This window comes from Myotis brandtii, unplaced genomic scaffold (assembly GCF_000412655.1).
Source record: "Myotis brandtii unplaced genomic scaffold, ASM41265v1 scaffold896, whole genome shotgun sequence".
Classification (NCBI taxonomy): Eukaryota; Metazoa; Chordata; class Mammalia; order Chiroptera; family Vespertilionidae; genus Myotis; species Myotis brandtii.
In genome coordinates, this window is record NW_005371677.1 from 815,848 (window position 1) to 843,421 (window position 27,574).

The 27,574-nt window shown below is 37.5% G+C and overlaps 1 protein-coding gene across 13 annotated transcripts in view; it reads left to right on the plus strand.

Moving 5' to 3' along the window:
* The window catches only part of ST18 (suppression of tumorigenicity 18, zinc finger), a 260,995-nt gene that overhangs the window by 133,105 nt on the left and 100,316 nt on the right, over window positions 1-27,574 (plus strand). For 6 of the 13 annotated variants that reach the window (XM_014532473.1, XM_014532484.1, XM_014532482.1 and 3 more), the window contains exons 1-2: window positions 7,666-7,951; window positions 15,952-16,025. The gene's annotated coding sequence lies outside the window, so the exon portion shown is untranslated. Of the gene's footprint in view, window positions 1-7,660; window positions 7,952-13,154; window positions 13,263-13,496; window positions 13,559-14,076; window positions 14,128-15,951; window positions 16,026-27,574 lie in introns of those variants that run through there. The other 7 variants (XM_014532477.1, XM_014532476.1, XM_014532485.1 and 4 more) reach the window with 6 other exon arrangements.

A 27,574-nucleotide genomic window follows, 5' to 3' on the forward strand; every position in this document is an offset into this window, starting at 1 on the left:
ATCCGGATCACTGACAACACCAAGTGCTGGGAAGAGCTCTTACTCATCGCTGGTGAAAAAGCAAAATTGTACAACCACTTTGGAGAACAGTTTTGCAGTTCCTTATAAAACTAAATGTAATCTTACTATCTATTCCAGAAAATGCACTCATTGGTGGGTTTTTTGTTTGTTTTTTTAACCCAGAGGAGTTGAAAACACATCTGCACAAAAATCTGCACTTGGATATATATAGCAGCTTCATTCATAATAGTCGAAACTTGAGAGATGGGTACTAGGTTATGTTAGGAGCTTGTATAGTGAACAATGAGAGCTTAGAACAAGGCAGTGGAAATAAGGTTGAAAAATACAATTAAAGAAGTTAGTAAAGTTCTGTGGGAATGGCAAAGCACTTGTTGGAGCCTGGGGGTCCTGAGTGTGGTGTGGTGGGCATGTTATATAGAGCCAATTGGAAGCATAAGCATGGAAAGTCATCAGCATGGTGAATAGTCAATAATGCAATAGGACTAGAACTTTAAAATCTGAAATACCTGCTAAGATTGAGGAAGTTTATACTTGGGAGTCAACCCAACATGAAAATGAACAAGTGCCTTGCCTCCTGGACCAGTGAGATGGCTGACTGAGCTCAACCAATGCGTTTCCATGTTGTGGAGAGCTCTTAATCACGCTGTAGGCCAGGGATGAATAGCGAATGGTAAGAGACCCACCAAATCTGAGACAGCCCCCAAGACACTGAGATTGGGGTCCAGCTGGCTTTACTACCAGAATCTGAAACACTTCAAAGTAAACATTTCTACTTAGCTAGGACGTTAGTAACTTCCTTAGGGATGCTCTGAGTCAGCAAGGCAGTCAAAATTGGAGAGAATGAATTCCTGTGTTGTTACAGAATTTACCAGGTGACCGACAAATATGCAGGAGTACAGGTAAAACCCATTTATTTTCAGATGTTTCTTATGTACTAGTACAGCACTCAGGGGAGGCTGTTTCTCTCAAATCCTGAGTAAGCCAATATGGAGGAAGTTTTCCCTTTTTATCTCTTTGGTTTCTTTGTCCCCCAAATATGGATCATGCTTCTGGACCTTTTGTGGGCTTTGCAAAAAGCCCTGTGTGTTGGGGTGGGGGCCGTGAGACCACATTTAAAGGCCTGGCCTGGTGCCAGTGCTGATATGGCCTCTCTAAAATGGGAGTAGTACTTAGGTAAACAAGTCTAGCAAGACCAGATAATTAAAGGGGCAGTGACTAGACTATAGGCTAACAAGAATGTGCATTAGGTTACTGGCACAGATTCAGATCGCTAGCCCCCCAAAATGTCTCATTTTTCCCTTCCTTGTCAGATGATTCCAGCTATAACTCAGCAGATTTTAGGGAGGCAGGCTGCTAGGAAGGAAGTGTGGCCAGCACAGTGACAAATTCCACACCAGGTTCTTATAAATTTTTAGAGTAGAGGATGTTTTTTTATTTCCCTAAAAAACACCAAGTTATGGCAGTTTACTGTGGGCTAGATAGCAATTAACTTTTAAGTTAAAATGCTTTTAAACTTAGCTCCCAAAATCCCAAAATTAGCTAACATCCTGCTTAGTGGTGAAAGACTGAATTCTTTCCCTCTAAGATCAGGAACAAAAAAACCCGATGTCTGTTCTTGTCAGTTTCAATCCATATTGGATGTTCTAGCCAGGGCAATCCTATCTAATAAAAGAGTAATATGCAAATTAACCCTCACTCCATCACAAAGATGGTGGCAGCCACGGAGTTGGAGTGAGCAGGAGGCTTGAGTTGCCCCTGGCGATGGAGGAAGCAAGCTTCCCGTCTGCCCTGCTGGCTCTGAACTCTGCTCAAGGCTACAAAGTTTCAATTATAGAAGTTAAATAAATCCCAGATATCTGCTTCTAGCCCCCGGCAATGGCCAGCCTGAAAACAGCCCTCAGCCCCTCACCCAGGCTGGCCAGGCACCCCAGTAGGGACCCCCACCCTGAAGGGGCTGTGGGCAGCCTGCAAACAGCCATCAGCCCCTCACCCAGGTTGGCCAGGCACCCCAGTAGGAACCCCCCCCACCCTGAAGGGAGTGTGGCCAGCCTGAAAACAGCCCTCAGCCCCTCACCCAGGCTGGTCAGGCACCCCAGCAGGAACCTCCACCCTGAAGGGGGTCTGGCCAGCCTGAAAACGGCCCTCAGACCCTCACCCAGGCTGGCCAGGCACCCCAACGGGACCCCCACCCTGATCCGGGACACCCTTCAGGGCAAACCAGCCGGCCCCCACCTGTGCACCAGGCCTCCATCTTATATAATAAAAGGGTAATATGCAAATTGACCCTAACAGCAGAACGACTGGGAATGACTGGTCACTATGATACACACTGACCTCCAAGGGGAAGACGCTCAATGCAGGAGATGCACCCTGTTGGTCAGTGCACTCCCACAGGGGGAGTTCTGCTCAGCCACAAGCCAGGCTGACGGCTGCCAATACAGCGGTGGTGGTGGGAGCCTCTCCCGCCTCCTCAGCAGCACTAAGGATGTCCGACTGCAGCTTAGGCCTACTCCCCACTGGCAAGTGGACATCCCCCGAGGGCTCCCGGGCTGCCAGAGGGATGTCTGACTGCTAGCTTAGGCCCGATCCCCCGGGGAGCGGGCCTAAGCTAGCAGGTGGACATCGCTGAGGGGTCCCAGACTGCGAGAGGGCACAGGCCGGGCTGAGGGACCCCCCACCTCCGCCGAGCGAACAAATTTTTGTGTACCAGGCCTCTAGTTAGGTAATAAAATAAAATAGAAGTCATCCAGATTGAAAGGAAGTAGTAAAACTATCTTCATTTGCAGATGACATGATATTGCATATAGAGTTATGTGTAGAAAATACTAAGGAATCCACTAGAAAACTGTTAGAGCTAATAAGTAAGTTCAGTAAGGTTTCAGGTTACGAAATAAACATACACAAATCAATTGTATTTCTATACAATAGCAATGAACAAACTAACCATGAAAGTAAAAAGCAATTTTACTTGTAATGGCATCAAGAAAAATAAAATACTTTGGAATAAATTTAACAAGAGAAGCATAAAACTTTGAAAACTGTAAAACATTGTTGAAAGAAATTAAAGGCCTACACAAATGGAAAGACATGTTCACGGATTAGAAATTTTAATATTGTAAAGATGGCAATACTAGTCAAAGTGATCTAATTCAACACATTCCCTATCAAAATCTCAGCTGGTTTCTTTTTGAAAATTGACAAGCTGATCCCAAATTTTATATTAAAATTCAAGCGACCTAGAAGAGCCTAAACAATCTTGAAAAAGAACAAAGTTAGAGAACACACACTTCCCATTTCAAAACTTACTCCAAGCCTAAAGTAAACAAGATAGTGTGGCACTGGAATAAAGATACTGGTAGGCATCTATAGATTAATGAAATAAAATTGAGAGTCCAGAAGTAAATCCCCACTTCTGTGGTAAATTGATTTTCTGTAAAGATGCCAAGGTAATTCAATGAGGAAAGAATATTTTTCTCAATAGAGGCACTTGAACAACTGGATATTCATATGCAAATGAATGCAGTTGGACCCTACTTTATGCCAAATATAAAAAATTAACTGAAGGTGGATTAAGATCTAAATGTAAGAGCTAAAACTATAAAACTCTTAGAAGAAAACACAGATGTAATCTTTGTGAGCTGGGATTTGGCAGTAGTTTCTTAGATATGACAATAAAGCACAAGCAATCAAAGAAACACATAGATAAATTGGATTTCTTCAAAATTAAAAACCTTTGTGTTTTAAAGGATGAAGTCAAGAAAGCAAAAAGACACACCATACAGTGGGAGAAAACTTTTTGCAAATTATGTTTCTGCTAAGGGACTTTTATCTAGAATACATATATAAAAAATTCTTATAACTTAAGAGTAAAAGACAAATAACCCAATTTAAAAATGGTCAAAAGATCTGAATAGACAGTTCTCCAAAAAAAAGACATACAAATAACCAATAAGCACATGAAAATGCAAATCAAAACCATGAGATACTACTTCACATGCCCTAGGACAACCACAGTAAGAAAAGACAATAACAAATTTTGGTGAAAATATGGAGAAATTAGAACCCTCAAATGCTACTGATAGGAATTTAAAATGGAAAATATACTTTGGAAGACAATCTGGGAAGTCCTCAAACAGTTAAACATAGGGCTACCAAATGGCCAAGCAATTCCACTCCTGGGTATAGACCCAAGAGAAATAAAAATATATTTTCACACAAAAACTATATATTAATATATATAGCAGCATCATTCATAGATATCCAGCAGCTGATGAATGAATAAATAAAATGTGGTATAGTAAAATAAGGAAATATCCTTCAGTAATAAAGAGAAATATACTGATACATGCTATAACATGGGTGAACCTTGAACCTTGAATATATTATGCTGAGTGAAAGAATCAAATGTTGTATGGTTATTATGAAATGTCCAAAATAGGCAAATTCATAGAGACTGAAAGTAGGTTAGTGGTTTCTGGGCCTGAAGGAGGAAATTGGTGTGGGGGAGGGGAGTAGGGGTGAATGGAGAGTGACTACTAATGGTTATGGCATCATTTGGAGGGAGTGATACAAATGTTCTAAAATGATGGCAGTGGTCGTCCAACTCTACCATATAGTGAAAATCATTGAATTGTATACTTTGAATGGGTAAGTAATTTGCTCATTTGTATTTCAGTAAAACTTATTTTTTAAATTTCCAATATTAGGTTTATTTCAGTGTTAACATCTATTAAAGTCACTGAAATTGATCAGGTAACTGGTCTGTCAGTTAGAAATTCATATTGCTACTACACTGTACCTGCAGCAACAACATTTGCATCTTGTATGGATTTATTTGCATCTCGTAGTGGTATAGCTGATAGCTCAGTAAAGAGGTTCATTTAAAGAGTTGAGTTTAAGTACTATACATGCCCAGCGTGGGTATTTTCAGATTGGACATCCGCTCCCTAATTTCCCTTGCATTGGAGTATTACCTTTAAATAGCACAATGATATTTTGCACTAGGCGATTATTTTATTTACAGTGTATTGCAAAACACTGATGAATTAGGAGTCCACATGTTAGGAAGGAAAGTGAGGCTACACACCCCCTAATGTGGGAAATGGAACTATTTTTATTATTTTATTTATTTTTAATCCTCATCCAAGGATATTTTTCCATTGATCTTTTAGAGAGAATGGAAGAGAGAGGGAAAAGACAGAGAGAAACATCAATGTGAGAGAAACACATCAATTGGTTGCCTCCTGCACTTGCCCAACCAGGGCCGGGGCCGGGGAGGAGCCTGCAACCATGGTATGTGCCCTTGACTGGAATCGAACCCAGGACCCGTCAGCCCACAGGCCGATGCTCTATCCACTGAGCCAAACTGGCTAGGGCAGGAATGGAACTATTTTTTAAAGTGAGGTTTTAAAGAATTCAGTATTGTTCCTGATTTTAGCAAGTAGTAGAATACTTTGTTTAGATTAATATGGACTTGGAGGCTAGAGGAATTGCTATCCCTGCTAGGTCCCTGGAGGGAAGGTGCTAGGAAGGGAGGCTGGGGCCAACCAGAGAAGGTGAGCAGGAGTGGGGGTGGGGAGTTAGGAAACCAGGAGTGAGGGTCAGGGGTGGGGGAGTTGAGGTGCCTCTCCTAAAGCTAAGACACTGTAAGAGAACAATGCGGGAAAGGGTCTCAAACAAGTTAGTTAGGTCGTTCTGGACGAGAAGACAAAGACCTTTTACCTCACACCCATCATTCTGGACAGAAAGCCTATCACAGTGTCTGTGTTGAAAGGGTGTGAGAAGGTGATTTTTATTTATTTATTTTAACAGCTATCCTCTCTTAAGGCAATGAGCTCTTATTAATATCTCTCTTTTCTGTTATGGACAGAATCTAGTTTGCCCTTATGAGATGATACTGCCATGGTGTTGTTTTTTTTAAAGCAGTACAAAATAAGCAGACTCAAACTTTTAAAAATGTTAAAAAGTGGTTCACCTATATAATTTCTGGCATAGTAGTGAGAGAATTATTACTGACAAAATAAATGATACAGATTATAGTTATTTTTTTAAAAAGTGGTTCAAATCTATAAATGAGCAAAAAATAAATCTTTTTAAAATTTTTTTATTGGTTAGCATGAAAATATTTCAAAGGGTGTTTTTTGTTGTTGTTAATACTCACCGGAGGATATTTTTTCCATTAATTTTTTTTTAGAGTGGAAGGAAAGGGGGGGGGGGGGGAGAGAGAGAGAGAGAGAGAGAGAGAGAGAGAGAGAGAGAAACATCGATGTGTGAGAGACACATTGATTGGTTGCCTCCTGCAGGTGCCACAAACAGGGCCTGGGCAGGGGATGGAGCCTGCACCGAGGTACATGAACCTGGGACCCTTCAGTTCCTGGGCCGAAGCTCTATTCACTGAGCAAAACTAGCTAGGGCGAAAAGGGTGTTTTAAAAATAGTTTCTGGGAAAAGATTTGGAGACAAGATTTTTCACTCAGATTTTCATCCATACTTGTTTCACAAACGCTCCCGCTTGATAGTCATTCTTTTATTTATTTATTTATTTTTTAAAAATATATTTTATTGCTTTTTTACAGAGGAAAGGAGAGGGATAGTTAGAAACATCGATGAGAGAGAAACATCCATCAGCTGCCTCCTGCACACCCTCTACTGGGGATGTGACCCCAACCAAGGTACATGCCCTTGACTGGAATCGAACCCGGGACCTTTCAGTCCGCAGGCCAGCGCTCTATCCACTGAGCCAAACCAGTTAAGGCTGAGAGTCATTCTTTTAAAATGTAAAAGGGCTTGTTGTACATTCTTAAGAATGGTTTTTCCATTAATTTATTTAGTAATATTAGGCGTGAGAGCACATCGACCATCCACTTGGTGTTAGGGCTGAAAGTAGCCACACGGAAAAACTTCCCCAGTGGAAGGTGGCAGTCGGCGAAGAGCGAGCGGTGTGAGCTGGAGTCCAGTCCTGACAGCCAGGGAGGGAGCGCAGGGCTTGGTGCTGGGCACTCAGGGCCCTTCTGTGTGCCACTCACAGGGAGTCAGCGGAATAAAGCTTTCCCAAGCTCCACCCAGAAGTGTGGTTGCCTTTGTCATTTTAATTGGTCTGTGTTTGTGGAGTGGGGCCTCTATTTACTTATAGCTTGAGGCTTGTGTTTACCAAGCCTGGTGGAGGCCAAGGGACGGGGCTCCCGCAAGCTCTCCCGCTGTATCTTGAGGCACTTTTCTTTTCAGTATCTGTGCCTGTCTAATGCGTGAGCTTCTGTGAAGCAAGCACAGGAGGGTACAAGGCCTACAGGGAGGAATTACACCTAATTACTCAAATAATTGCTAGGCTGTTGCCTTCTTAGTCACTGAAAATAATTTCCAGGTCCCTGGCTTTTATAGATAGTCTTCTAGAGGCAGGAGGACACAGCCCCCTTTTTAACTCAACCCATTCACTCACAAAATCAGAACACTCGAGCCTGCAAAATTAATAAGCACCACTTCCATTACATATATTTTAGGTTGTTGTTGCCGTGGCGATAAAGTCAGGGACATTGAATCTCCTCTGTTGAGCCATTGTTATCATCCCTGGCCATCTGCTGCAGCGGAGTGATATTCCATCTCATTTGCATGATGACTGATATATGGGAGGTTTGGAAGGACATATGCCACAGCAATCATGTGATGAAAATTAAAGTGAAAGTTTTGGGCCCAGAGCCGAAAAAAATCTGTGTATGCGCAAGAGGCTGTTGATGTGCAAATGTGAATTATATTGAGAAGGTCTGAATAGGGAGGTGTGACGTAAGGAGGGGACACAAACGCAGGTGCTTATCTCTACGCAGTCAAAGGCACTGGTTGTCATATCATGGGAACTACCTTTCAAAGGAACAGCGTTAGTGTTTCCGTTCAGCACACCAGGGAGAAGAGAAATGTAAGTTTTGGAAACAAGCAAAAAAGTAAGTTTAAAACTTCTGAACCGCATATGGCTTGCGCTGATGTTAAAGTCGCTCAGTAAGTTCTCACGTCTTATGCCATAACATTTAGTTCTGTTTCTGGGGAAATAATATGTTGCAGTAGGTTGAAGTTTAGAAGTGTGTGGATGTTTTTTTCTGATTTGTGTTTTGAACTTCTGTTGCTGGTTCGTGCTGTGATGTATACTTGGTCATTATTTTAAATGCTGTTTCTGCCTCCTTTTTGTGTGTGGTAAAAATGCTTATGGTATCTGCTTTGAGGAGGATTTCAGAATAAAATGTCATGGTGCAATTGCATTTATACTGCATCAGTAACGCCTTTGTTTATATACATATTTGAAACGTGCAAATTTGCAGCAGGGAATACTTGATATGAGATGAAACTTTGTACACTTTTTTTTCTTTGTAACAAAGTAAAGTGGAAATAATTTCTGAAAATGCAAAAATTACCAGTGAGACCCCAAATCTGACATCTCATTATAATAGAGGAGATATTTTGGGGTTGAGGGCTGTCAACACAATATAAGTTACTTATATGAAGGAATAACCAATATCAAAAAGATGTCTCATATTGTTGTTGAAAAGTAAAATTCTGGCCTTGGCTACACATAGGGAAAGAGTTCGTGGCAAGTGGCAAAAAATTAAATTGATAAGAATTGTAATTATAATCTTATCTGTAAATATTTAGAGAATTGAATAAGAGCAGTCTCCTTAAAAAACGATACAGTTCATTTTTGATAAATGCAGATGTCAGGAGACTTTTCAGCAAGTTAAAGAGTGATATTAGAAAAGACTGGAGAATAAGAAAGACTAACTTTGAACAAAATTTTGCAGAAGGCTGAGATCAATAAAATATTACTAAGAATAGAGAAATTTTTCAAACACCTTGATAAACAGTACTTCACCTCGTATTTCTTTCATCCTAACAAGGTATTTATTAAACATGCTTGCTTGGATACATGTGGAAATAGTAGAAGTAGTCTTCTAGATGGGGGTAGTAAGCTTTTACAAAGAACAAAGCAGCTATTAGGCAAAATATGTAAAATAACTTATCCAACATTGATTTTAAAAAAAAGAAAGTGGCTTATTGTCAGAAAAAGTAATACCAACTCTCATTTTATGCCATAAGAACTAAAGGAAAAATGATTAAAAACCTCGAATATAATTGTGTATACTACCTTTATGTTAGGAAAAAAATAAAGTTCCAGGGAATAATCAGATTCATAATCTAAAATAAAACTGAAATTAGACTTTTCCTAACTTTTTCTCCCTTGCTAATATCATCTGTCTATTATTCTACTTTTATGCGAGTAACTTAAGATTACCAGTTATCTCCTTTCTTCTTCTTCTAAATATTCAATTACTCAGTGGTGATTATTATGTGGCCTTCTTGGCTTACTCCAATATTAGATTAATATAGATTTCTTGTGCCAAATTAGCGGAAGTCACTGTTGAACATAAGAGTGATTCACTCTCCTTTTGGTTATATTTATGTTAAAGAAGCAGCATCACTTTAGCTTAAAAGCTTTTATACTTTAAAGCTGAATATACTGTACCTTGGAGAGCATCAGGTAGTTGAATTTAAAACATTTCAAAGTACATTGGAACTTTTATGAGATTCTAATTCAGTTATGTTTAAAGGAGTCCCCCACCATTTTTTTAAAAGAGTGGCATTACTATTCTGTTATAAAATTAGCCAGTAGGATGTGAAGTTTCCTGGTTGTTCTTAAATTAGACAATTGTAAGTGCACATTAAGTAGAATAGAAATGTTTGGAGCTGTCCATGGTAGTATGCTCTTCAAAATATTAACTGTTATAAAATTCATCTCTGCATAATCTGTGTCATTGGCTTTATTACCATTTATAAAGGTCAGTATTAAATTCTTATTAGATAGATTAACCTAATATATACAGTAGTTTTTTGCAGGCAATGTAACAATCTTACTCTTATAACTAAATTACAAAACTGTAAATTTCCACAATGTTAATAAATGTTCCTAGTTGCAGCTTTAAAGTATTTATGAGTAAATAAACAAAAATCATAAGCTATTAAATATATAATTCTTTAGGTTGACAATATAAAAGCACAGTGCAAATAGCAGTTATGTTAAAGGAGTCCCCCACCATTTTTTTTAAAAGAGTGGCATTACTATTCTGTTATAAAATTAGCCAGTAGGATGTGAAGTTTCCTGGTTGTTCTTAAATTAGACAATTGTAAGTGCACATTAAGTAGAATAGAAATGTTTGGAGCTGTCCATGGTAGTATGCTCTTCAAAATATTAACTGTTATAAAATTCATCTCTGCATAATCTGTGTCATTGGCTTTATTACCATTTATAAAGGTCAGTATTAAATTCTTATTAGATAGATTAACCTAATATATACAGTAGTTTTTTGCAGGCAATGTAACAATCTTACTCTTATAACTAAATTACAAAACTGTAAATTTCCACAATGTTAATAAATGTTCCTAGTTGCAGCTTTAAAGTATTTATGAGTAAATAAACAAAAATCATAAGCTATTAAATATATAATTCTTTAGGTTGACAATATAAAAGCACAGTGCAAATAGTTGCCATGGTAGTAGGCCAATGTGAACAAACATCAAAAAATGTAACTTGCCTGACTATTGCTCTTGAAATGAATTCTTGTCCTTATGTGACCTGCCATGTCTGCTATAGAAATCCAAAAGATCATAATTGTTTGATATGAAATGCAAAAAGAATAGTTAAATTGGAAGTTTAACATCATGAAATTCAAAATCCCAAGCGGTATATAAACATTAAAAGAAACTTTGGACTGCTAATCCTAGGAAATGAGTTTTATGGATTGAATTCAACAAGGCTTCAGAAATGGTTCCATCTGCTGCCTAGCAGCTGGTGAAAGGATAAATTTAATTCATTAATTCATTTGGAAAAAAGGATCCAAGTAGTAAAGACTTCATTGCTCATAATGCATATAGGTGAAAACACAAACTGAAATCTGGTCCAGTTGAACATCCTAGATAATGAGCTACATTTTGTCTTCCCTTTTTTGGTACAGGTCTTAGTGATTGAGTCAATACGGTGTTGATTTTTATGACAATAACCAATCATTTCCAATCGTTTCCATGGTTAAAAATAATCTCAGGGAAATTTCAACTAAGTCACGCTTTTTCAAATCTAGAGAACTGTAGGCACTAGAAATTATACCCTTTCTCAGTCTGTATATGTGTATATGAGTAGCAGTGTGTATATTTATGCTAATTACATATATATATATATGTGTATATATATATATTCTGAATCACATATATTCTGACTGAGCTATCTGGGCTCTCACACTGAATCATATATATTCTGAATCACATTAATGAACTACTTATAGAAAGACATTTTCCCATTGGTTGAAATATTCAAAATTAGCATTCAAGATTAATAAAGCCAATTTTAGATTCAAAATTCACATGTACTCAAAAGTTTCAAGATTCCAAGTAACACTCGTTTTGTTTCCTCCTCTTTTGATACTTCAGGCTAGTTGCTGCCGTCTGTTTTCATTCACAGCCTGCAGAGCACTTCACAAGCTAGAAACTTGTACGCAGTGTTTTCCCAACTCCTCTGCCATGTTAGTCACTTTGACATAAGACATGGGGAAAAGATTTAGTTAGCTGGCTCGCACAGGACTTTTAGTACTTTCACATAAACATAATGGAAGTTTGATGCTCAGTTTTTGGATTGTTTAAAGTTAATCAACATAATAAGGTATTGGAAAAGTTACTGTTGAATTCCCTTTAACTTATAGTCCTATTGGTGGATTTTTTATTTGCTAATATTTTAAGGAGAATGAGGTCTCCCTTAAAAATGCACAGGTCACCTTTCTGGGCAGGGGAAATGTTTCCTGGTTGCCAGTTAATTGACCCACGTCAAGATAAGAACATCCTTGAACGCAGGGTTGCTTCAGCAGCCAGCACTCAGTCTAGCAATTCTTTTTGGATGATGGTTTCATGAATGGGTTTTTGACTTTTCTTTCTCCGTGGCCCAGAGCTCACTGTGGTGGGTTTGTTGGATTTACTATAAAGGTTCTGTTTGCACCCTGTGGGTTGGGTTAAGAATCAGGGTTTATGCATTTACTTGTACTGTTACATTGTTTATACAGCTTTGGTTTAGTTTTGATCTCTCTCTCTCTCTCTCTCTCTCTCTCTCTCTTTTTTTTTTTGCCTTTGAGGCTCTTCCACAGTGTCAGCTGCTGACTGATAGTAGGAAAACGGCCTCGTGGTGTGAATGAAAGGGACCTAGCGGTTGGTAAACAGAGATAAGGAATAAATAGAGCGCAGGCAAAAGGAGATAGTTCTGTGGGGGCCCAGATTGCTGCCAGTCTGTTCAAGGGAGATGCAGAGCCTGTCCTTTTCCCAGATTAAATTAGTGTGCGAAATCTCCAGTGACCTGCTCCCCTTCTCCCCACACTCTTTAGCCAAGCTGAACAGCCTCTGCTGTAAAGTATTCATTTTATCCAGGGACAAGCCGGACAATGGAACTCTCCCTGATACTTATGGACAGCTGTCGTCATTCATAGGGCTCTCAGCCTTTCATTTTTCATAGGAGTTAAAAGGGTTTTTACCTTGTAACTGAAAGAGGCCGTAAATGCAACTTTGCCAGTTCTGAGGTTGCTTGGACAAGGGGTAGGACCGAGGTGGGGGTGACTTCGGAGCGAGGAGAAACTGCTAAAGAAAGCAATTCTTATTTTGCTTGGTTAATATGATTAAACTAAGACAGAAACTAAATTTCAAATCTGGGTTCCTTGCGAAGAGAAAAATACCTTTGATTCTGAAAGTTTCCTAAAATGAAGGTCACCAGTGCAAACTAGCTATTTCATCTCTGCCTTTTCTAGCCTTGTTTTGGCTAAATATGCATCATTTTATTACCTGTGAATAGTAAATAGTAAGCCTGTAAGATACCTCTGTAGTCCCATTTTTTCTTTCTTTCTTTCTCTCTCTCTCTTTTTTAGTGATTTACTGCAAATATATTCAGCATTTGACTGATTAAATAGACCTTCGGCAACCTTGAGGGTCACTGTGTAGAGTATGTACATAGAAAATGCATCAGCCCATTGTACCCTGGCAGCTAATGAGATTGGTCGTTAAGTAAATGACACAAAGCCTACAAAAAAAGCTTAGCAGCTCACTAGAGTATCACAGAGTGTCCCTGCACACCACACAACGACACAAACACTGGACGAACCTAGCCCACCCCTGCTTTATTCTCCATCACTGCTTCCCTGATGTCAGCGTGAGAGGCAGAACAAAGGCTAGGAGGCACCGGTAAGTCAGTCTGGCAATTAAGCCCTAGGGAGAAAGTCGAACAAATCTTAGCCTAACCGTGCGTGGGGCTGAGAGTCGGGCTCTCGACAAGTAGGTCAGAATGAAGGGGTTTTGCTATCCCTCTGAAAATATTGTTCCACTGATCCGTGTTCTTATGTTGTTGTTCTTGCTGTTTTGCTTTGCTGGTACATAAAAGTTTTTACATTTCAAAAGTAAAGTGTACTCCAAAAGGCAAGTGAACCTGAATTTGAGGATAGGCTGTTTATTGGAGAAACGGTACTTTCGCAATCATTCAGGTGTGTGTGTTCAGGTTGGAAAAACTTTCAGATGCATGCGGCAACTTTGATTGTAGTTAGTCCTGCTGCTTTGAAAAGAAAATGGAAACCTGGGGTCTGAATGTGTGCAGTAAAGTTTATTCTTGTCAATATAAAATTATCACACCTGCTAATATATATTTGCTATAATATATAGGATGATCATTTTCTTGATCAATATCTTAAAAAAATCTAATAAACACAACAAAATGAAAAAATATAAAGGTTTCTCTTTTCTTTGTGTATTCTATTTCTCTTGAATCTGCAAATAAAATTATTGCAAATCTGTGATATTGAATAGGATTAGCGGTTATTTGCTTGCTTTACTTGGGGAAAAAAATCAAAGCTGTCTGACACTGAGCGGCATTGGCTTCCTATGTCCCTGGGAAAAATGTGTTTGCAGTATTGAAGTCTAAGCTTTCAGAGAAATATGGCAACAGGAAGTTGCCAGAAAGTCTTATTTGCCTCGCTGAAATGTCTGTCTGCCTTAGACTTGTGTACTCAGAGGATGTTTAGTTCAAGAGGGGATGATTTTGGTACAAGAAATTCAGGTAAATTAAACATTTTATTCTAGGAAACTGCCAGCTGCGTGGATTGTCACTGGTTTAACAAACTCTGCAATCTCATTGAGGATATTTGAAAAGTATTGTTAACATAAGTGTGGTGTTTTAAAATAGCTGGGATGCATCATATCAGTGTCAGGATTCAATTTTTAACGACACTGTCATTTAATATCAGAATGTCATGTCATAATCATCTGTGCATGAAGTAAAACTCTCCATATTTTATAAAAATCAGTTGCTAAGTTGCACTGAGACATTTTTATTTATGTAAGAATGCAGAAATGTTATGATATGGAATAAGTCACTCTTATTAGTATTTAGGAGAGATTCATACTAGAGGTTCATAATATGATCTGGGTGAATAGAGGTCACACATTCTTTTTTAAAATTTTATCTTAAAGTACTTTTCTTCTTTCAAATGTGTTCCCAACATTCATCCTATTTATCGAATTTGTTTGTGTCTATATGTATATAGTATATAACATATGTATTATAAACTCTATTATGTTTATAGTAATCAGAATTTAAAAGAAACAGATTTTGTAAAGTAAGTGGTATAATAGTGTCTTGTTAATTTCAAGTAAAAAAAAATATATATAGGGAACATGTACTTTTACTTAACTAAACTCACATTTTTCTAATGTGTAATCTCATCATGATGCCTTTAATGTGGTAGCAATCATGGGAAAAGCAAGCTATCTGAAATGGCTACAATTGCCACCTAACAATTTTAGTTTAAGGCAGAGTTATACAACCAGTCATTCTTACAGATAGATGAGATTATCATTCTTGTGCTGAACATTTTAAGTTTGAATTTCATGTTTTCAAAAGTAAAGTGTACTCCAAAATGCAATAGCTTATTTTTCTATAGTTACTGAGTGTTCAGCATGTTAAGACAGGAGTGAAATGTTCAGAAAACGCGCAATCATTTTGGAAGGCTATGACTATTTTACTCCTGTCCTCACCAGTGTAGCAAAGGGTGAGCAAACTTGACTGAAATCTGTTTACAGTGTGGATATAACTGAGTAGAATTACTTTCACAGGAATGGAATTGTCATTCTTGAAAAGATTTATAGAGCTCTGTTGTAATTAAGAGGAGAGGGTACAGATCATTACTTTTGGTTTAGATGAACTTGTTTCCACTAATGTTGGTCCTGAACTGGAGAGATTTAAAAATTTTTAACTATGGAAAACCACTAAGGAAATGGTTTTATCTAATGGATAACTTTCTTTTTTAAAGAAATTGGAGGGACTTAATTTTTGTTGATAGAAGGAAACTTTGTATTTCTAAACTTTTATTCAGATTCACTTATTTGACAAATACGTATTATTTAAATGACTTGGTTTAAAGGATTGTATTAGGGGCTGTGGGAACTATAGGGTCTTCATTCCTACCCGTAAGGATCCATGATCTAAAAAACTAGAAAACATTTCCTAGATAATAGGGTAGTGATTATAAGTGCCATATGAGTGACAAAAGTGACAAGAGAATCTACAACACCCCCTTCTCAAGTTCATATGTTTGAAACCTCGTTCTTCCATTTACTAATCCTGGAGTCCTGGATAAGTGATTTAACTATTCTAGCCTCGGTTTCCTGGTCTGTTAGATGGGGGCTAGGGTAGATGAATGTTGCCTTATGATCTATGTGAAAATGAAATAAGATAATGTGCCTACAGCCCTTGGGTATATTGTTGTTGTTTTTTTAACTTTCACTTGGAGTTTGAGACAGTAAGTGGCCAGTATCATGTTGTATGTTCCCTCCACATTTGCTTCTACCAGTATAGAACTCTTTCTCATGTTTTTACTTTCAGAGCCCTACATTTTGTGAGATTTCTTGAAGGACTGTGGAAATTCCATTTTACATGACTGAGTGCTCAAGTCTAAGGTAACAAGTTAAAAATACTAAATGTATATGAAGTATATGTGATTAAATGGACTAATAGGCTTAGTTTTATTAACAGAAATCTAAAGTGTTCATTAGAATTTCATTACATTTCAACTTAAACTTTCTATAAGCAGAAATATTTAATTTCATCTAATTTCAAAATGGTTTATCTATAACTTAAGTATTTATAGAAAAGGTTGTTATCTACTAAGATTATTTAAGTTCATTCTTTAAAAAAATTAATATCTTAATTTTGCTCCTTTGAGATTTATTTCAAGCTTTGGCTTAGATTATTTCCTTTAATACTTTATATTTGGTTAAAGAAAATTTCAAGTAAAGTATTATTTTATTTTATCACCTATCATATCTAGTTTTTTTTCTGAATATTTTAAAACTTCATTCCAGTGAGTTCTAAGACTTACCCAAATTTCTTTACAAGTATTTGAATAATGTTTGTCAAGTGTTGCATCAAATTTATAAGGTTTCAGGCAAGAATTTATTACTTTCTTGATTTAACACTTCAGATTTTTTGTAGGAATATTTGTTCTATATCATTTGACATATACATTTAAGTTACAACTTTGCAAGAAATTTGTTGCTAAAAATTTCTGGTCTATAATTCTTATATCCCCAGGTAAATTGCATTGGCCCACAAAATTGCCAATGCCTTCAAAGTCTTATTAGTAACTTATTTATTCTATTAAGTGGTATTAATTACAATAGTATACTAGCTTTTTAGATCAGAACATTTTAATTTATTTGATTAATATAATGCAAATAGGACGATGCTAGAGATACCTGCACAAAATACATGTTCTCCAAATATTCCTAAATATCATATTTGCTGGTTTATTGAAGTAAAATATATTTTAATAGCTATACTATTATAATGAAGAGTTACATTTGGTAATTCCATGAAAAACACTTACATTATGATTTCATAAAAAATAAGTATGCAATTTTTGAGTGGTACATTTTCTCCACCTTTTTCAAAACTTAAAAGTAACATAGCTAGTTTAATTTAATTTTCTAAAGGCTGAGGTTTCCCTCATGAAAAAAACATGGCTAAAGGCCAGTGTGTAAACCTCACTTCATCCTTTTTTATTAGATGTATCATATATGTACCCAATTTTTAGAGTAAATTCTTGGCATGAGATGAAACTTAGTTTTCTTTACTTGTCATGGTATCCAGGACCAGATCAAAATGAACTGGTTAATTATTTAAGTGGAATAAATAGTATTTTCATTCCTGAGATGTAGAGTAAAGAGAGTAAGAAAACAAAAAAATGAACAAGTTTTTTATTGAAAACCTAATTTGTAAAAGAATACTATCAGCTAGAAAGATGCATCTACTGTGTGCTTTTTTGTTTCTATAGTATATTTGGTGTGAATTAGAATGAAGGTGTGTAGCTCTTTTAAATTTCCTTCTTTCAAATAGCAAACAATGGTAGGGAATTAGTTTTAACATTTCTATTCTGAAGGAGGAAAATGGGGTGAGGATGAAATATGCTCAAGAAGAAAATAAAATCAAGAAAGATTGAGGCTGACAATATGACTACTGTAGAAAGAGGGCAAAAATTAGAGTATACAACCTTTTATGCACAGAGCCCTTGATCTTTTTTGTGTGTGAGAGATACCAGTGTCTACCAAAAGGGTTAAAGAAAATGCATTCTGTTGCATCTGCTTACTAAATCCCTTACTTTAGTAGAAATTCAAATTTTGTAAAGATTATTCGTTTTATTGATGCATATAATTATAATCACAAGCCATCTGCTGATTTGGCAGGCATGGTTAAAATTCTCTAACTCTCATAACCTTTCAAGTACAGTGCCCTTGGGACTCTATTTCACTTTTATATTTTGGAAAACATGTAGGGACAAATAAGGGCGGTCATCTGCAGAATGTCAGACCTGAGGAAATGAAAGAATGGAGATCAGGGTGGCTGTTGTGGGTATTTTTAATTGTAGGAGAAATTATTTTCTTCTCCTTTTTTCTTTTTTTGCTTATGACTTCATGAAGGATTATTCTAGTTTCTATGATGTATTTGGGAATTTTTTTTCTAGGGATTAAAGCTCTATCATTAGTCTAAACAAAACAAACAAATGAAAAAAACCCTTCCAAATATTGCTTACATTTGTTTTCACAAATAAATGTGTTTAAGTAGATTTTTTGAATAGAATATTCCACTGTTTTTATTTTTCTGAAATTCTCACACTCAACTGATTACCTTCCAGCCATAGATTTTAGATTGTAGAAGAGTTTGTATGTTTTGATACAGGCTTTTTGGTTTAGAGAGTCAAATTTCCAAGTGGTTTTTTTGTATGAAATTATGTACTGACCAGAATTTTTGTATGAAATTATGTACATGGCAGGTATCTTCTTGTGGTCCTTCTTTCCTACCATCAAACATTTCATACCTGATTTACTTACTTCCTTTCAAATATTTCTTCCATCATCAACCTATCAACTAGGGAAATCCAAGGGTCAGGTTTTATAGGTTAGAGTTGGTATATAGGCCACATCACAGCAGACTGCAAGTAGGCTGAGGGAAATGTGAAGAAGCCACAGGATCCTAGGATTTGTCTTTGTCAAATAATGGAAACATACACAACCCCACCCCCCCAACCCTCACCCCACCAACTTTCCCTCTCTCTCTCTCTCTCTTTCTCTCTCTCTCTCTCTCTCTCTCTCTCTCTCACACACACACACACACACACCTTAAATATTTGTCCCAAGAACAATTTCTTACAGTTTGGCAAAATAACAGAAAGAATTTTGGGTACAAACATTGATTTTTTTTTTTTACAAACGATGATGATATATATGACAGTAATAATAATCTTTAACATTTACTGAGTGCTTACACTGTGCCAGGCACTGTGTTGTTTACATGTATATATCATTTAATACTCATAATATTTCCATTGAAACCCCCTTTTTGCAGAGGAAGAGACGGACTGAGAGACATTAAGATGTTTTTTCTTAGGTCACCAGCAGGATAGAGGCTTGAACCCAAATCTAACTGTTCCCCAAACCCATGCTTTTAATCTCTCCCTATGCTACATGGCCTCTGGGCACAAAATATAAGAAAAAGAAAAACAAAACATAACTGTCCCAAGTACACCTGGGTTCTAGTCATAGTGAAATGTCATTAAGTAGTTAAATGATCCTGATGAAGTGACTTGATGGATCGCTTTATTTCCCTTGTAGATAACATCTGTCACATTAAGGGTTACAGTAGGTGCACCCCAGACTCTTTTCATTCCTCAAATTCTAAAGCTCCATGAACTTTTTATGATTAAAACATCCCATGAATTTGAAAAACAATTCAGCCACAGCATTAGCCTTTACTCTACCTCTCTAAGATGTACATGTTTAGCATGCCAATTGATCTTGATGTCAGAAGTGGTCATTCTAAGAACCATACAAGCCTTAGCTCTATCATATTAAAACTCAAACATTTGGCCAAACTAGTTCTGTGAGCACCAACACAGATACTTAGAAACATCTGGTAATTCAGTTCTTCCTCTGAGTATGTTGGTGTAAAGCAGAATGTTTTTTTCTATAATAATAATAATAATAATAATAATAATAACAACATAGCACTGACATAGGTCCAACCACTCTTGTAAGAACTTTATGTCTGTGAATTCTTTTAATTCCCACAACAACCACAACCAGAGCAGCAGCTGAGAAATCTGCCCCGAGAAGAGGCACTGCAGTGTGTCCGAGACTCCACGCCATGGCCGTGGTCAGTGTGCCCGAACCACACACATTTGGCCTCTGTGGGCTCATACTTATTTCACTTTTGCTTGAAATAATGTTTGGAAACATAGATTACAGGTTACAAAATGTTTAGACACTTTGTAGTATTTAGTTATTTATTTTTATTATTATTTTCTTTTAATCTTTACCCGAGGATATTTTTCCATTGATTTTTAGAGAGAGTGGAAGAGAGAGGGAAAGTCAGAGAGAAACATTAATGTGAAAGAAACACATCGATTGGTTGCCTCCTGCACACTCCCTAACCAGGGCTTGGGCCGGGGAGGAGCCTGCAACTGCGGTATGAGCCCTTGACGCGAATCAAACCCGAGAACCTTTGGTCCACAGGCCAATGCTCTATCCACTAAGCCAAACCTGCGAGGGCAATTTTTTTAATTTGAGATCTTAATTAGGCAGTTGTAATACTCATATAGTTTCCTTAAATGATTTTAGATTAACCTGAAAGCCTTTAAAAAAATTGTTTGCAAATACCCTGTTGAAAATATAATACTAAGTAAAAAGAGCCAAGTTAATGAGGTCAGACCAAAATCCTTTAAAGAAAACTGTATTTAAAATTATCTTATTCTCAGTATCTAGCAGAGAAACTTTGAACATATTGAGAAACACACAAGTGCTTGTTAAAAGAAAGAATTGATGTAGGAAGAGTTTCAATCACAATAGAACTCTTCCTAGGTTGATACCACATCAAGTTCATAAGAAATTAAGGTATTTTATGGATATGATTTAAGATATGGTTGCAATTTTTATCTACTAAAGTTGCCAAGAGAGTGAAGTAAAAAAAGTAAGTATCAGCACTAGAAAATTGTGAAGAGGTTATTTAGATTCTGTACAATGAATTGACTAAAAAATATATATGTTCTTCGAAGGTACCAGAAGTATAGAGAATGAATATAAGACATGGCATATTCAAGGACTTTATGAGCCAGTGTAGAGGACCAAGGCTCTCCCAACCTTGTTTATGTGATAGGGGAAGCTTGTACCATCATGACCTGTGCAAAAAAGCAGTAGACTGTGACCACATGAAATTCCTCTCTGCCACTTGGCCTTAACGTATGAGGGGCCAGAGAATCTCACCAGACATAGTCAATTCTATTTTTACTCTAAAGATAGAGTTGTGGCCCAAAGAATAGAATGGCCACCTTTCTTTAGAGGTAGCTTCTGGAAAGATTTCAGAGAAGAGGCATTTAAAGATTCATGAATCCATCCATTTAATAAACTTATTGAGAATCTATTATATTTGAGCAACTGTGTCAAACAGTGAGGATACAGACTTAAGTACTGTATGATCTCACACCAAAGCAGGAGACACAAACAAACTGAATTTACAATAGAGTGGGACTGTGCTATGCAAAAGGTAAATCCAGGACAATGAATTGAAAACTGGACAAGAGTCATAAATGACAGCCATCTGGCTTGGATTACAGGATGGATGGGTAACCAAGATAAGAGATCCAGAAGGAAAAGGTTATTTAGAAGAAAAAGATGATGTACACATTGAATGCAAAACAACCAGGTGATATTGATTATTCAGTTGTTCAATGAATCTGAAATTCAAGAATGAGATCTGGGATGGAAAGATGGACATTGGATGTGTGGTTTCTAAGGAGAATATGTGGAGTGAGAAGAGGAACAAAATGAGGCATCCCAGGGAGTACCAATATTGAATGGAAAGGTAGAAAAGGGGGGACCAACAAAGAAGGAATTTAGAAAAGGCTGAAAGCCAGGATTGTCAGAGAAAACAAAGACATAGAATATTCTCTAGGAAACACTGAGCAATAGTGTTAACTACTCAGAAAATAGACTAGAAATGCACCAGTAGACATACCAAATAGAAGGTCACTGGTGATTTTAGCCAGAGAAAATTCAGTGGAATTACAGGTGGAAGCAAAAAGCCCATGAGTTGTATAGGGAAGGTAGGGTGAAAAAAAATGACTACGGGAAGTTAAGAAGTTTGACGCTGAAGAATAGAGATAGTAATAAATGCAGGAGAAATGTTTATATACCGAAGAGAAGGAACCACAAGAGATAAGGCATTGGAAAAGTTTGAAGATATGAAAGAAAAACAAACTAAGTGAAGTAGGAAGCAAATGTAATAGAGCCTATTTTCGAAAGGAGGGACCCTCTTCCACTAAAACCAGAGCAAAGATGCAGATAGAAATACATTGGTTAAGTGTCAAGAGGAGAGGTTAAGACCATTCAGAATTAATAGCAGCAACATTTTCTATAACATCAGGCAGCAACTCTGTTGAAATGTTTTAGACTGAAAGTTCCTCTAGCATGTTAGTTTTTGTTAATTATTACATTTGCATCATATTATTAAAAGCAAAAGGTTCTGTCTCACTCCTGAATGTTATTTATAATTCATAATGGCATAGAAACTCAGAATATTAGTGAGAACCAGAAGAGGTAGGGGTTTTCTTCTTGGAAGAAGGGTGAAGGGGAAGTGCAGAACATCCTCCTTCTGGAGCCATATGGAGGAAGGAGGGCAAAGAGTGGGAGAGGGAGGAATTGGCTTCTCTCCACAGAGGACGCGTGTCAGAGTTGGGAGTAATGAGTTTGGATCCTAGCACGAGCAGCAGATACATTTTTGCTCTTAATATCTGTTCTTTTTGTATGTTTCCTGGTTATACTGGAGATAGAATTCCAAGCTGTCATCCTTCTCTTTACTTTTACGACCTCCTCCCCAGACAAAGCCCACCTTCTTATACCCAGATGACTTCCACGGCCTAGAAACGGATTTCTCTGCTTTCACTCCTCTGCTCAAAGCTGTCCAAGGGCATCCCATCACACTTAAAATGAAATGGCTCCACCTGTTTTTTTAAAAATATATTTTTTATTGATTACAGAGGGGAAGGGAGAGGGAGAAAGAGATAGAAACATCAATGATGAGACAGAATCATTGATCAGCGACCTCCTGCACTCCCCACACTGGGAATCGAGTCTGCAACCCGCGTATGTGTCCTGACCAGGAATCAAACTGTGACCTCCTGGTTCATAGGTCGACATTCAGCTATTGAGTCACACTGGTCGGGCTCCACCTGATTTTAAAAAAAATATATTTTATTGATTTTTACAGAGAGGAAGGGAGAGGGATGAAGGGAGAGGGATAGAGAGTTAGAAACATCGATGAGAGAGAAACATCGATCAGCTGCCTCCTGCACACCTCCTACTTGGGATGTGCCCGCAACCAAGGCACATGCCCTGGACCGGAATCGAACCCGGGACCCTTCAGTTGGCAGGCCGGCACTCTATCCACTGAGCCAAACCAGTTAGGGCTACACCTGATTTTTTAAAATAGCTTTAATGGTGTATAATTCACAAAATTTACCCCCTTAAAGCCCACCATTAGATAGTCTTTAGTATATTCATAGCTATGCACTCATCACCACCATGTTAGAACCTTTTATTTCCCACAAAAGAAACTCTTATGCCCCTGAGCCATCACCTTCCAGTTCCTCCTCTGTCTCAGGTCCTAGGACCCATTAATCTACTTTATGCTTCTGTAGCTATGCCTATGGTGGAAATTCTATGTAAGTGGAATCACACAATACTTTGGTCTTTTCCAGCTGACTTCTTTTAGTGAGCACACTGTTTTTAAGCCTTAGTACTTGATTCCTTTTCACTGCAGAATAATATTCCACTGATTGTATGTACCACATTTTATGTATCCACTCATTAGTTGATGGACATTTGGGTTGTTTCCACTTTGGGGCTATTATGAATAATGCTGTGAACATCCATGTACAGTTTTTTTTGGTGTGTGGACGTATGTTTTCATTTCTCTTGGGTATGTACCTAGGAGTTGAATTGCCAGATTATATAGGAATCCTATGTTTAATCATCCGAGGAACTTCCAGTCTGTTTTCCAGTGCAGCTGCACCATTTTATATTCTCTCCAATAACGTATAAAAGTCCACTTTCTTCACCTCCTCTCCAATACTTGTTATTGTCTCTCTCTCTCTTTTTAAATTCTAGTCATCCTTGTAGGTGTAAAGTTGTATCTCATTGTGGTTTTGATTTTCATTTTCCTGGTAACTAATGATGTTGAGCATCTTTTCATGTGTTTATTGGTCATTTGCATGTCTTCTCTGGAGAAATGTTTATTTAAGTCCTTTGTGCATTTTTAATTACTGAGTTTCAGTCATTCTTTATATATTTTAGATACAATGGCTCCCTTTCCACTCCAGGCACACGGTTCTTGTACTCTTTCTTGAATGAACAAAGGTTACTCTGACCTCAAACTAAAATATACCCCCATCCTTAGCCTACATTATTTTCCATAGTACTTATCACTGTCTTAAATTGCATTGTATATTTATTGTTTCCTTGGTTTGGTTCCCACACTGGAATATTATTTCTGTTTATCTATCCTTGCTTTTCCATCACTTGTCTTGTGATGTTGAGAGACTGTTGTGGTTAAACACATGGGCATTGGAGCTAGAATCCAATTCCCAGCGCTGCTCCTCATTGGCTGTGTGACCCTGGGCAAATACTTCTCCATGTTTTAATCTCCTCATTTGGAAAACAGGAATAATTAATAATCCCTGATTCATATAGTTGTGCAGATTGAGTTAATATGCAATATACAAAACATTTATAATGGTATCTAATTAGATAAATAATAGAATTAAATACTGACAAATATTTTTGAGTGAATACTTAGCAAATTTTCCTACTAATTACATGTTCTCTTAAAGAAAATGAACTGTTTAATCTCCAAGGATTTAACTAATCTCATCTACACATGACCACGAAGGGTTATAATTGTGTACTACCCATCTATGGGCTTTGCCTATGGACTGATCTCTTTTTGGATCATATAATTTACAGAATTTGTACTGTGTGCAATGTCTTTTATATGTGACATCTCATGTAATTCTCACAGCTCTAGAGTGAGGTTCTGTTATTGTATCTTCTTTATGGATGAAGAACCTGAAGATTAGGGAGATTAAATGCAATTTTGGAATCACAGAACTAGTAAATGTGCGAGTTAGGATTCAAACTCAGCTTGGTGTTAGCTCAGAAACAAAGCATGTCACCGCTCTAAATCTGTGCTCACAGTCTGCAGTCATTATCAAAGCATTTCCAGGTTATTTATCACTGTCTTCCTTTACCTACCATTTTTATGATTTTTATCATACTTCAGTGTCTCCCACCCCCACCCCAGAGTTGTCAGCCTGCTCTCTATCCATGAGTCTGTTTCTATTTTGCTTGCTAGTTCATTTTGTTCATTATATTCTACATATGAGTGAAATCATATGATACTTGTCTTTCCCTGATTGGCTTATTTCACTTAGCATAATGTTCTCCAGGTCCATCCAGGCTGTCACAAAGGGTAAAATTTTCTTCTTTTTTATGGCCCAGTAGTATTCCATTGTGCAAATTTACCATAGCTTTTTTATCTACTCATCTACTGCTGGACACTTGGGCTGCTTCCAAACCTTGGCTATTATAAATAATGCTGCAATGAGCATATATTCTTTCGAATTATTCTTTTGGGTTTCTTTGGATAAAAGACCCTGAATAACAATGGTGATCTTGAGAAGGAATAATAAAGTTGGAGGAATCACGCTACCTGATATCAAACTACATTACAAGGCCACAGTAATCAAAGTAGCTTGGTACTAGCATAAAAACAGACTTACAGATCAATGGAACAGAATATAAACCCAGACCTTTATAGTCAATTAATTCTTGGCAAAGGAGGCAAAAACATACGATGGACTAAAGATAGTATCCTATATAATAAAGAGGTAATATGCAAATTAACCCTCATGCCCTCACAAGATGGCTGCCTACCACCAGGCCGGCAGGGGGGTTAGTGAGGGATGACCAAATGACTGAACAAGCAGGCTGCGTGGGGTGACTAGGCCGGCAGAGGGTACAGTTGGGGGCGGCCAGGCTGGCAGGGGGGGCAGTAAGGGGTGACCAGGCTGGTGGGGGTCAGTTAGGAGTGACCAGTCCAGCAGGGAGGGGGCATTTAGGGGCGACCAGGCAGGCAGGCAGGTGAGTGATTAGGAGCCAGCAGTCCAGGATCGTGAGAGGGATGTCTGACTGCTGGTTTAGGCCTGACTGTCGGTTTAGGCCTGATCAAGGGGATTGGGCCTAAACTGGCAGTCAGATATCCCCCGAGGGGTCCCAGATTGGAGAGGGTGCAGGCTGGGTTGAGGGGAACCTCCCTCCCCCCCATGCACAAATTTCATGTACCAGGCTTCTAGTATTCAATAAAGTGTGTTGGGAAAATTGGACAGATATAAGCAAAACAACAACAACAACAAAAAAACACACACACACAAAACAAACTAGACCTTACAACACACACAAGAATGAACTCAAAATGGATCAAAGACTTAAATGTTAGATTCGAAACCATAAAAATCCTAGAAGTCATGCACAATTAATGGCAGCTATTGCTGAAAGCCTCACCTGATTTTGTTTGTTTTTACCTTTTGCCTCCTTTAGACACCTAAGGCATTGCCTACTACTTTCTACTCTTCACCACCAATGTCTAATTTGAGGTCAATAAGTCTCTTAGCACATTCATTTATACTTTCATGATAAATAATATTATGTTATTCTATTATCTTTTTATTTTATTTCCTGGTTTTTAAAAAACTTCCCAATTTAGTTTGTTTAGGCTTTTGTAACATACCAGTCACTCTTCTAATTTGAACATATGGTTGAACTGGCTGTGATAGTCCTTAAATTTTAATACCCCCTCCCCTTCACATTAAAGTCAATAGTTAGATGTATTAAGAGCATAGCAGTATCACATGTGCTTTTTGTACATTTTTTAAAATTTTAAAATGAGTCTCAATTTACAAGTAACTATTCATAGGATTATTTTCTACTTTATTAGTTTTCTGATATAAAATCAATAATATAACAATCTACTTTAAGCATTACATTTATTATATTTATAAGATAATCTAAACTGCATATTGTCACCCATATAACTTTTTGCTATATGCTATGGACATTTCTATGTTTTATCTCTAAATATTTGATGCATTGTTTTCTTAAAATTTATTATCACAGAGGCAGTAGACTCATCATATATCTTATTTTTTAAAATAGTCAACAGATACTCAAATAGCCAACACTCCCATTGAGTACCTTGTCTAGGAAAGGGAAGCAAAGAGGAGATTTTCCTTGTCCGGCAGGAACTTTCAGTCCAAAGCAGATGATGAACATGTCAACAATTCATGATGGGGACCAGGTGCTATGCTGGGAGTAGGTGTGGCTTCCTACGGGTACATGGAACCCAGATATGAGACAAGAGGATTTAACAAAATAAACGGAAACTCATCCAGATTACTCAGGCAAAAATCTTCATTTTATGAGCACTCTCATTATTCACTTTGAAAACACTGTAAATTAGGTCGTTGAAAGTAAGGATTCTATAGTTCTTCCAAGGAATTTTCTTTTTCTTTTTTAAAAATATATTTTTATTGATTTCAGAGAGGAAGGGAGAGACAGAGGTAGAAACATCAATGATGAGAGAAAATCATTGATTGGCTACCTCCTCCACACCCCCTACTAGGAGTTGAACTCACAACCCGGGCATGTGCCCTGACTGGGAATTGAACTGTGACCTCCTGGTTCATAGATCAACACTCAACCATTGAGCAACACTGGCTGGGCCCAAGGCATTTTCTTCTTGCACATGCTTTTTGGGAAAAATTTAAATGTAGCTAAAAAATATGTATTCTGTTACCTCTGACAGAAAACTAAGGTCAGATTCCCTCAGTCATGCTTATAGCTAA